Source organism: Pithys albifrons, chromosome 2 (assembly GCF_047495875.1).
Source record: "Pithys albifrons albifrons isolate INPA30051 chromosome 2, PitAlb_v1, whole genome shotgun sequence".
In the NCBI taxonomy this organism is placed as follows: Eukaryota; Metazoa; Chordata; class Aves; order Passeriformes; family Thamnophilidae; genus Pithys; species Pithys albifrons.
In genome coordinates this window covers 62,836,079-62,846,814 of record NC_092459.1, presented here as the reverse complement: position 1 = coordinate 62,846,814, position 10,736 = coordinate 62,836,079, and positions in this window count along the sequence as shown.

Genomic DNA, 10,736 nt, shown 5'->3' with positions numbered 1-10,736 from the left:
AGTTACCAAGGAGGTGTTGGGTTCCTCTGTCAGAATTAAGGACATGTGGCCAGTCGTTTCAGCATTAACTCCTATCATAGCTCAGTGAATCAGTTTACTGTAGTTTTGGGTACCACCTGGAGAGGAAGAGCACACAATAGAAAGCAAGGAGGAAGAGCTCTACCAAAACCAAAAAAAAAATCCTATCTTGACTTGTTTTAAACTGTATCTGGTACCACAGACCTCATGTAAAAGTTCAAAGATGAAAGACAGATTCAGCAAGCATCCCATTCTATGCCAAATGGTCTGTCTCTCCAGATCAATAAATTACACCACCGAAGCACACAAGGCTCAGCCTCCCTCATCCCATGCATACTTGCTTCTCTTCCCTCAGGGGGAGCAAAAGAAAGGGTATGCTCTCACATTGGGAAGGTCCTTCTTTGCTTCTGAAATTTTCCTCACTCCCCTTTGGCCTCACTGTTGCATGGTTCAACTCTCTGTTTGCAGGTTTTATCACTCCCATGATATTTTGGTTTAGCTTATAAAATGTGATTTTGTAGGCAGATGATGAGCATTTTTCAATTCTTGCAAAATCAAGGGCTCTTATGGGACGAAATCATAGTAGTAAACATTGCTTTCTGATCATTTATCTCTTGTGTGCAGAAAAAAACATAGAAGTGTGTTTTCTTCATTGATATTCATTTGGCCTTTCATGATTTACTTCATTTCTTTGAAAAAATAAAGGAAGATAGAGGGAAGGGGAGATATATAATTCCCACAAAATACTTCATAGATGGATATTTTTTTCCACAATTCAGTGGTGTTGACAGCGAGAAAATCTCTAATACTGTGTTAGTAATTATAGAAGCACTCTGCTTCAGTCTACAGTTTCAAAAAGACAGTATACATTTTTCATGTCTGAAGAAAATTATTGTGGACATTTAGCCAGCAATAAACTTAGACTTATAAACAGCCTCTACATTTACTTGAATTACTTCTATGTGTGCCAAGAAAAATCTGGCTTACCTTTATATTTCTGTTTACCATTTACTGACTTATACTGTCACAGTAGTTGTTTTATGTGGAAAGGAACACTGAGTATTTTTTCCTTTTCTGTGTGAGTAGCTGGTTAAAGGTTTAATGCATGTATTTCATAAGCACTCCTGAACAGACTAGAAGGCTATAAATGTAATGCAGCACTAGGACTGGACACACATATGACTACTTATATTTCTTAAAAGGTACTTCGCATCTGCTCTAACTTCATGCCTACTCCAATATACCACTTTTTATCATTCTATTTCCAGGACATTTAGGTTCATCTCAGCATTTGGTGTTACTTGCTCTTGTCCAAATTGTCCAGAAAACAAAGCTTCTGTTCTGTGAAATAGTAAAGCTTTAGAAGCTGGGATGGTTACATATTTGGATAAAAATGAGATCTTCAGAAATCTCTTACAAAAATGAGGTGGCAAGACTGAGCCATCATTCATTAGCCAACAGTTCACTGGTTATCCCACTCACCTACTTTACTCAGAGCACGGACTGTATTTTGCCCTTTTCCACCCCACCAAAGTGCGGGGAATTGGTGTTTGCCCTCAGACTAATGATTTTCTCCCAGGCAGGGCTTGAGAAATTTTGCAGAGATTTCTGAAACATTTGTAAAAATATCCCAGGCACCTTTGCATCATTAGCTCAAGGTTAACTGCTTTGATTTTTCCACAGACATTCACAGAAAAGTATTTCATATATGTATGTTCTCCAAAAGTGTCTCACATGAAACTTCTGATGAAAGTTTCATAGAGCTACTCAATATCCTATTTTTGCTTAATACAATTTAGATTTTATTCTTCAACAATTTTCTAGGTCTCCCCATAAGAATAATCTTTTGAAGGCATGCTCAGAGCATAATTTGTCATCTGGTTTCTAAATAACACTAGTGAAGCTTCTCTGCTCTTTCTGAAGTTGACAAGTCATTTGCACATGTTCTTAGACTAAATGAGATATATTAATCTGAATCCAGCCTATTGTCACCAATAAAGGGATACGGGTGATCATTTATTATATTCTCTTCTCGGACTTATGTAACTCTATAGTTGAATACAAGTTGTTGGTTAGTTTGTAGTGACTATTTAATGAGTAAATAGAAAAAGGGTGAGGGAGAGATGCTTCATCTGTACATATTTTCTGACATAACTGACAGCTAGAATGATATCATCTCCTTCTTTCTTCTTTTGTTACAGTGGTACTAATCATACCACACAGAGACACATTTGTCATTATATGTAATTATGTGCAATATGTTTATATTATAATATTTTATATTGGAGAGGCACAGGTTTCATAATGTTTTTACTCCCAATTCCTTTCTGATACAGATTATTTCAGTTTATGCATATTTATAAATGATATTTGAAAGTACAATATCACATTAATTATAATAAAATGTTGATTTGAAAATAGTTGCAACTAAAGAACTGATCTAGATGGCTGCATAAATTGTGACAGAGGGGCAATGTTTTGTTAGGGCTTGGGGAGATTTATTTTGCCTCCCTTAAAATACAGAGAATGACCAGAAATTATTTGGAAAGGTTGCTATTTCTTATGTGATTAAAACATGTCTGAGGAAACTTTGGTTCTTCAGAAGCCTTTTGAAGACCCGTTCCTCTACGGACCTGTTACTGATCCCAACAGCAATGGGTTTTAACCCTCTCTCATCACCACTTCCCTTTTTTCCACTTCCTCCCCCCTTTTCTCCAACCCAATTAGCAGATTAGCCAGCAGGCTGTGAAGTCTGAAGAAGTAGGAATTAAATCAACTTTTATCACATGCCAAACTTACTGTGGAGTTACCCAAGAGCAGAGCCATACACTCAAGAGTCTTGTCCTCAAGCACCCCCAGGGGTGAGTAAGGAAATCAAAGGTGTCATCCTTCGAAGTCACCACACTGTCCTCCCCTGAAACCCTTCCTGGTGGGGCACAGACAAGACCCTGACAGTGCAGTTGGTGACAGATAGTGGGGCCAGCAGCAGTGGGAAAATGAGGCACGGCATTAGTGCAATCAGACCCTAATAAGGGGCTGTTGTAAGGCTGAGCAGTGCAAGGGAGAGGCAGAAAACAGCAATAACTGCAAGTCAAGCACAGCTCCTACACACGCTGCCATTAGCAGAAAGAAGAAGGTACTTAACTGTGAGGGGTTTTAACTGTGTAGTTGCAAAGTTGTGTAATATGACAGTGCTGACAAGGCAGATTTAGTCAGTAGGTTTTAACAGATTGAAGAAAACTTCATTATTTAGGCAATGAAATATGTTCTAACTAGAGCCATTTTTCTGTCTTGGTATGTTACCTCACATTAGTATGATAAATATTTTATCTAAATGTGAAATCATCTTCTGAAGTCACTTTTGTGCAATTCAGGCAACTTGTAGGATATACACAAAGGTGAAAGGCACACACCATTTTATCCAGGTCTCAGTAGCTGTTTCAGATGTTGTCTTGTATAAAATTGAATACATGATAATTGTCTAGATGGTAAACCAGTGGACCAGACTGATATACACTATGTGAGCTACTCTTACAAGTGAAGAACAATTCTTAAATTCTTATGGACCCTGTTTGTGTCTGAAAATGTTTTGTGATGTGCTGTATAAAGCACAGCTCCTTAAAATGGCTTAAAACAAGCTGTTTCAGAATTTAAAGAAATTAGTATGACTGGGGAAAGCACACATTTTACCTCCACAAAAGAGGAGTAAGGAAACGGGGAGCACTTCAGCTATCGACTGCACTAGAGCTGCTCACCTCACACATGCTGCACTCTGGCATAACCCTAAGATCTACCACACACTGAGTATTTTCACCTCAAAACCAGACCATCAGATGTCTGCCTGCACACAGGGTATTATGGCAATGGGGAGCTTGTTTCTGCACACAAAATAACTGACAAGCTTTATCTACCCTGTGGCTTTCCTCTGACTGTTAGATCTGAATATTAATGATAACATCCTCTGTAAAAACAAATAAAATAATTGTAGCACAAATACTTTGCTAATGAACTTTATTATTAATCCAATCATGCTGATAAAGAGCATTCAGTGTGAATATCTTGCCAAACTAATTAAGATTTGAGGGTTTATTTTTTCTTATCTTCATTAAATCAGGAAAAGAGAAGATCCAGGGGTTGAAAAGATCTCTGACGAGAAGAGTAGAAAAGCTGAATCACAAAAAGTGAAGGCAACAAAAAGGAATTTTGAGAGAGCAGGAAGGTAAAGGAAAATTAACAAAATAATTTTTAGGGTATAGTGGAGAGGAAGAATTTGATAGTGCAGCCATACATATTTAAACTTCACTGTGCATTTTTCTGTTTTGGTTTTGCATTAATTTACTTGAAAATTATTGTACATATTTTGACTGCATGTTTTCCAAATAAGTTTGAAGGACATGTGGGAAAATTCAGTTAAGCAACAACATTCTGAAAATTTCCAGTGGTCCAAGTGATCAACACACAGAAGGTCAAGATAGATATATATAGAAACTTAGAATAATTTGTCATAAACCACAGTAATACTGTGTTATCACATTACAGCTATAAAGAATGTGCCACCAAAGTCTGGGAAATGGCTCATTTTGAGCTTTAGGGGGAAAGGAATTTTATACCTCTACCCCACCACATACTGTATGATGTTCTACATCTTCTGCTTCATACAGGCTGCTATGGCAATTTATTACACGTATGCTATACAGAGAAAGCTTATTTTTAAAATATATTTATATGTCATAAAAGATAATTTTTAACGAGCCACTGATGTTAATCATCCCTAAATAGTTGCAGGAAATAGAAAAGGATTGTAAGAGTGACTCAATTTATACCCTTCTCCTGCTGTATTCCACTTGTTCTTTTCATTTCCTTAACACAATTATTTTATAACAGCCTTTGATAAAGTTTTACACCTAAAGCATTGCCATAAAATATTCAGAAGTTACTATATTTTAATACTGCTGAGTAAGTAGTTTGCTTTCATTCTCTGATGGTTACAGTATGGAGATGTATGGCTGTATGAAAGACTAAACAACAGTTAAAAATTACAGACTTCATACTTAAAGTTTGGCAACAACATGCACACACATTTTTGAGGGCATGTAAGGCTTAAAAGGCCAGGTACTGTCAGCAGGTACTCTGGCAAGTTGAAGTCTCCAGGGAACAGCTCACTGCAGAATAGAGAAAGTGGAAAACTGTGGCTCTGCCACTTTATAATGAGAAGTGCTGTATGTGTCTGCTCAGGGAAGGGCTGCTCTTGTTGATTTCTTCTTCAACATCCTTACTGCATCAGACCTCAGCTGTGGGTCCAGTCCCTTCCATGTGCAAAGCACACTGGGTAGGAGGATGACATGATGCTTAATATTTGTATAGATACTTTTAAACACTAATCTGAAGGAGCACTGCCACTACAGAGGGGTATGAGGTGTGAATTGCCTGCTAGATTTCAATAGATATGCACAACTCCCAGAAATCCATTTCTCTCCTTTTTTATGCCTCTGAATGCTGCTGCCTTGAGGATATTTTCAGATCCTTCCTTTATGTATAATGGCTAATACTTTTCTGGCAGTAAACAAAGAATTCCTTGTAATACAACAAATATTACCTACAGTTTTTGTCTGTGGCAGGTTGAACTAGTTACAGAGAAGAGTGCCCAGACTTTGGAAACCACAAAGAGGTTTCAGTTTTATGTGCCTTGTCTGGTTAATGCCATGACTGTGCTCATAAGGCTGAGATCTGGTTTTTTAGAGAGTTATATATGAAAATAAATGAATGAGGGGGTTCCCATCCCAAGCTCTTGGTGAAAGAGAAATTTCTAAGTAGAGACCATTTCTCCCATCAGGACAAATCTGGAAAATGGAGTGCTTCCACCCCCTAGTCAATGAAGAGGACACAACACTATCAGTTGTTCTGCATGTGAACCGGGAAATTTCCCAACTGGTTCAGAGAGGCAGAGAGGCCACCTTCAAACTGTCATGGGCGAGCTGAGGCTCAGAAAGATCCTTCAAACTGTAGACACTAGAAAGGAGAAGCATAATAAAGCCTAACAGCAGAAAGCAAGTACATTTTTGGTATTAAAAGAAGTTTTGATAACTCAGTGATCACACAGCCTCTCTTACCCAAGTCCCCTCTGGTTCTCCTGACTAGTATTGAATTTCTGAGCCTGGAGGGTTGCTCTAGTTTCCAAAAAATTTCAAATTACAATGAAATATTCTGGATGGAGGTTTTAATGAAACATTTTCATGTGGTTCTCAAGAATGAAGTCCAGAACAGTTTTAAACAGGGTAATTTTTTTCTGGAGACAGTAGTTCAAGAGTGATTGATCTGCAGAGGTCTGTCAAAGGATGTGAAGTTCCACAGTCCCCCAAATCCTAGGAAATTATCAAACAAAATCTGTGATGAGGGAGTCAGGATTGGGACACAACACTGCGCCAAGAATTTAGTTCTTCATCTTTCCATTACCCTAACATTAGGGAGAAAGACATCTGCAGTCCTTCCTTCTAACTTCTTGCCTTTTGCCAATGCTGTCAACAGTGCCTGTCAGCAGTCCACAGGCCTTTCATTTCCAGCAGATGCTGGACACAAACATATTCCTTTTGTTCTTAACCAAGCACAATAGGTTAAAACCTTCACCCTAACATCAGTGGTGTTAAAGCAGAATGAATTCCCATGGAAAGTGTGATATTCAGATGTGCTGACACCTTGAAATAGTTATCAAAGAGAATATCAAGTCATTATCCAGCTGCATCTTGATTGTCTTTAAATGTGGTTATTATTATGTTTTTCAGTGAGAAAAGGTTTTTATAGCTACAAAGACACCTTTTACAAATCATATTTTGATTACATGTCATTATAAACTTAGGTAATTATGGTTATTTGAAATGAATGCAAGTGTATATTTTTCAATATTTCAGTTTTGTTTTCACCCTAGTTCTCCAGCCCATCCTGTTGTAGACTGCTAGAATAGAACTGCTGCAAAGATTTTTTTTCATAGCCTTTAGAGGTTTGCTGTTTTATATCAGCAGCACCTTTCAGTCAAAAGCATAAAGAAGTTAGGACTAACAACTTTAGTTTTCAGGCCATCTAGAAATTAAAATATTTGAAATAAATGAAATGAGTTCTCAAATAATATTATCTTTCTTTTAAGGCTATAAAGTATTTTGAAAAAAGGTATCACTTTTCACACAATAGATATTGAGAGTTCTAGTTTCCAAGATGAACTAAAAAATAAAAATATAATTTTGGATCTTTGACCAAAATAATCCATTTCACCTCATAGAATGTATTTGTCAATAGTATAAATATTGAGTGATCTTTGTTACAAATGGAATTTTTACATGGATTATGCAAATAAATAAAATTTGCATTCATGTTTATTATGAAAAGAGACATCTTGTTCAGGGACAGTGCTATTTGCAGATTTCTCCTTTTTTGCCCAGCCTCCCAACTGTCTTGGGAATTGATACTCACTGTTTTCATCTTCTCTTTACTGTAAAGGAGTTGCTTTTGAGTTACAGAAGCATAAAGGTAACAAATTATGTGCTTTGGTGTCTCACTTTGCTGCTCAAGGAAAGAAGAAATGAAAACCTTCCCAGCCCTGGGAAGGTGCTGTTTACATGTTGCATGTCTTCCCAAGCCTTAGAAAGAGGCCCTGTTGTCCAGAGCTGCTAGTGATGAGGCAGGATGCTGAACCACCACACAGGGATGATTCTGCCTCTCCCTGCAGGGGTGGTTCACACAGGAATCCTGGAGGAGCTCAGCAGAAGCCCTTTCTCCCTCTGCCTTTCTACTGGCTGTGTAAAGCAGCAGGCTCCAGGTCTGCAGCATGTGCCAGGTCTGCTTCCCTCCCAGCCTGACTTGACGTTCCCTTGGACCTTGCTGAGCTCAGTGATGTGCTGCTGCAGACCAAGTCTCTGCCGCTTGGCCATGGCAAGGTTGCGGAAGAAATGGAGATCCAGAAGGCTCTGCCTGTCACTAGAGAGAAAATCCATCCCTGTCTGCAAATCAGAGTCTCTGCCTCTCAGATAGGTGGGATCCTTTATATCTCAGATAAGGCCAATACTTCTGACTCCTTGCTTTTGCTGAGTTTGGCGTATATGGCCAAAATATCACCCAACTGCCACAACCTAACAGCAAGCACAGGGCTACAAAGAAAGAAAAAAGTTGACGTGACCTGAAAAAAGTTGACATGAAATAACAACTATATTTTATTTAGATAAACAGAATTTTAAAAATCTTTTTTTACGCACTTTTTGGGAATGAGGTTGTCCTAGTTACAGTGGCCAGGACCAGCTTATCACGTGTGAGTGTAACCAAAACTGTGTATTCTACACCCTCCATGCATTTCTGACTAACTGTTAATAATGGATTGTTTGCAGCAGCTGCCCAGGGCACACCTGACACTTCAGGCTACCAGCTGGGTGTCAAAGAACCCTGTGAGACAGAGGAGTGTTCCTGTCTTCACACCAATGACTCAGTCATGATAACTCCCCTCTGGGGAGTCGTTAGCATGTTCACATCCAGCCTGAGGGGTCATGTCTGCTAATGGGTCACCAAAGATTCCAAAAGTATCCCATGACTCACAGAGTTAAATCACTGTGTGAAACTCCCCGCCCTGGGGGAGGTCCTGGGCATTCCCACCTGAACCTGAGCATATATAACCTTTGTGTTTTGGGACTTCTGGTACCACTCATTGGATTCAGGGGAGAACCAGAACTTCAACAGGACTGTGACTGCCACTCTCGACCAGGCTGTGACCATCATCCTCACCAACAAGTTTCCCTTTCCTTTTACTTTGCATTCAGGGGGATTACTTGGGGATCAACCCAGGTGCTAACAAACACCATTCTGTTTGTGCTCCAGGTTACTGGGTTATTCATGTAGGTTTTGTGGGTTAAAACCAATTTTTCCACTCTATCTTTTATTGTAATCTTTTTTATTAAATTGTAACTCTGACTTGCAATCTCTTTTTGAGTTGGGTTCACTTCTTCTGCTGGTTTACGTTTAAACCAGCACAGAGGCACTCAAATGCAAAATTATGTATTTCTGTGATGGCAGATTGCAGGGATACGTAAGGAAGATCACACTGATGTGATTGCAGAGTTAGCTCTACCAGATCCTGTGCTTTGCAGAAGGAGAAACCATCCTCCTTTCAGAAGGGTTGCAATATTTAATGACCATTAAGGCATCTTTGTTGAAAGTGAAGTTTAGAAATTGAGTGCTAGGATTTAAAAGAAAGAAAATTAAGAAAATGAAAGAACAAAGCCAGTCATTTAGTTCAGTACACAACAACTTTATTTCTGATAGTGTCTTTATTTCTTTCCCTCCTAAAATGTACTTTGCATGTATGTATGGCCAAACTTTGCTAATGAAGATTTGGGAAGGGCTGTCCCCACGTGGGTGTGCCCTTCCAGCCTGCGCAGTGGATTTTAGGTGAGGTACAGCGTGCGCAGAACTGGCCCCACCGTTTAAGTCCTGAGGTTCATCTGCCACGGCCAAGCAACCTTGGACGGTGCCAGTGCAGTCCTCAGGACTAGAACCTACAGCACCTGGCATTTCCCAGGAGGTCTCCCATCCAAGTACTAATCCAGGGCTGACCCTGCTTAGCTTCTGAGATCTGACGGGATCGAATGTCAGGGTGCACTTATAACCATGTGTGTGGACATTTATGTGTGACACTGATCAAAGCATACACCATAAATGGACTTGCTGAGATTAATTGGATTTACTGAGAATTTACAATCAATGTGCTCAGATCTTGTTTTCCATCTTCTTTAGGGCCTGAGACCTATGCAAGAAGCAGCTGCAGTGCTTTAAGAAGCAGTTTTTGCAGTACACGGGTCTGATAGAAAATTCTGCTTTCCAGCATTGTGCCCGTCCTGGTATCACATGGCCAAGCAAATACGGCTGATACACTCATAATCCCAGAGCCCTTCTTGTGCCTTCCAATAATTGTGCCTTCATGTGTTTCAGTATCCGTGTAGCAGTGTAAACCAGCAGTTATTACTCAAAAAATGCCTGGGATTATTTCCTAGGGAATTTTGCCTGGTAAGTTTACCTATGGTGAGGGCCTTTGAATAAAATTGTTACTTAACATGATTTTACATGTCAATCAAAATATGAATGAGTGTAAACTAATTTGTATATGTGTGTGTATAGCTACAATTTTTCCACTTAACTTGATCACCTCCAACAGTTAAAAAAATTCAGATAATCCTGCTGGTGAAACTGTATTTTAAAATGAAACAAACAGTAGATCAAAAGAATCTTCAGGGACAAAAACATTGCAAAATATTTTCTGTAAAGCTACATATAAAACTCCATTTATTTTGTGAAAAGCTCTAATCTGGATTACTCCTCTATTGTGCTTCAGAGAAATAAGATAGGATAAGGTAAAAAATAGATAGTAATTTCAAAGACAAATTTTTATTAGACACAAGACGGCAAAACCCAATTGATTAGCACAATATAATGTGTCCCATTAGGATTTATCATAGAGAAATAAATTGTAAATATATTGGACAAACAGACAAAAGTTCCATAGAAAGTTCCAAGTTCCACACAAAAAGCCTGCATAAAAGTGCAGTACTTGTGCCTCAAGCAATTTTTGGTGATGAAATGAGACTTTCCTGCAGTACAACAACAATATAAAGCTGAGGCCTTCAGGCATACTGGTGTAAGGGAATCCCTCTGTTAATTTCCCAATAAGGGTGTCTGCAGGAAGAGAC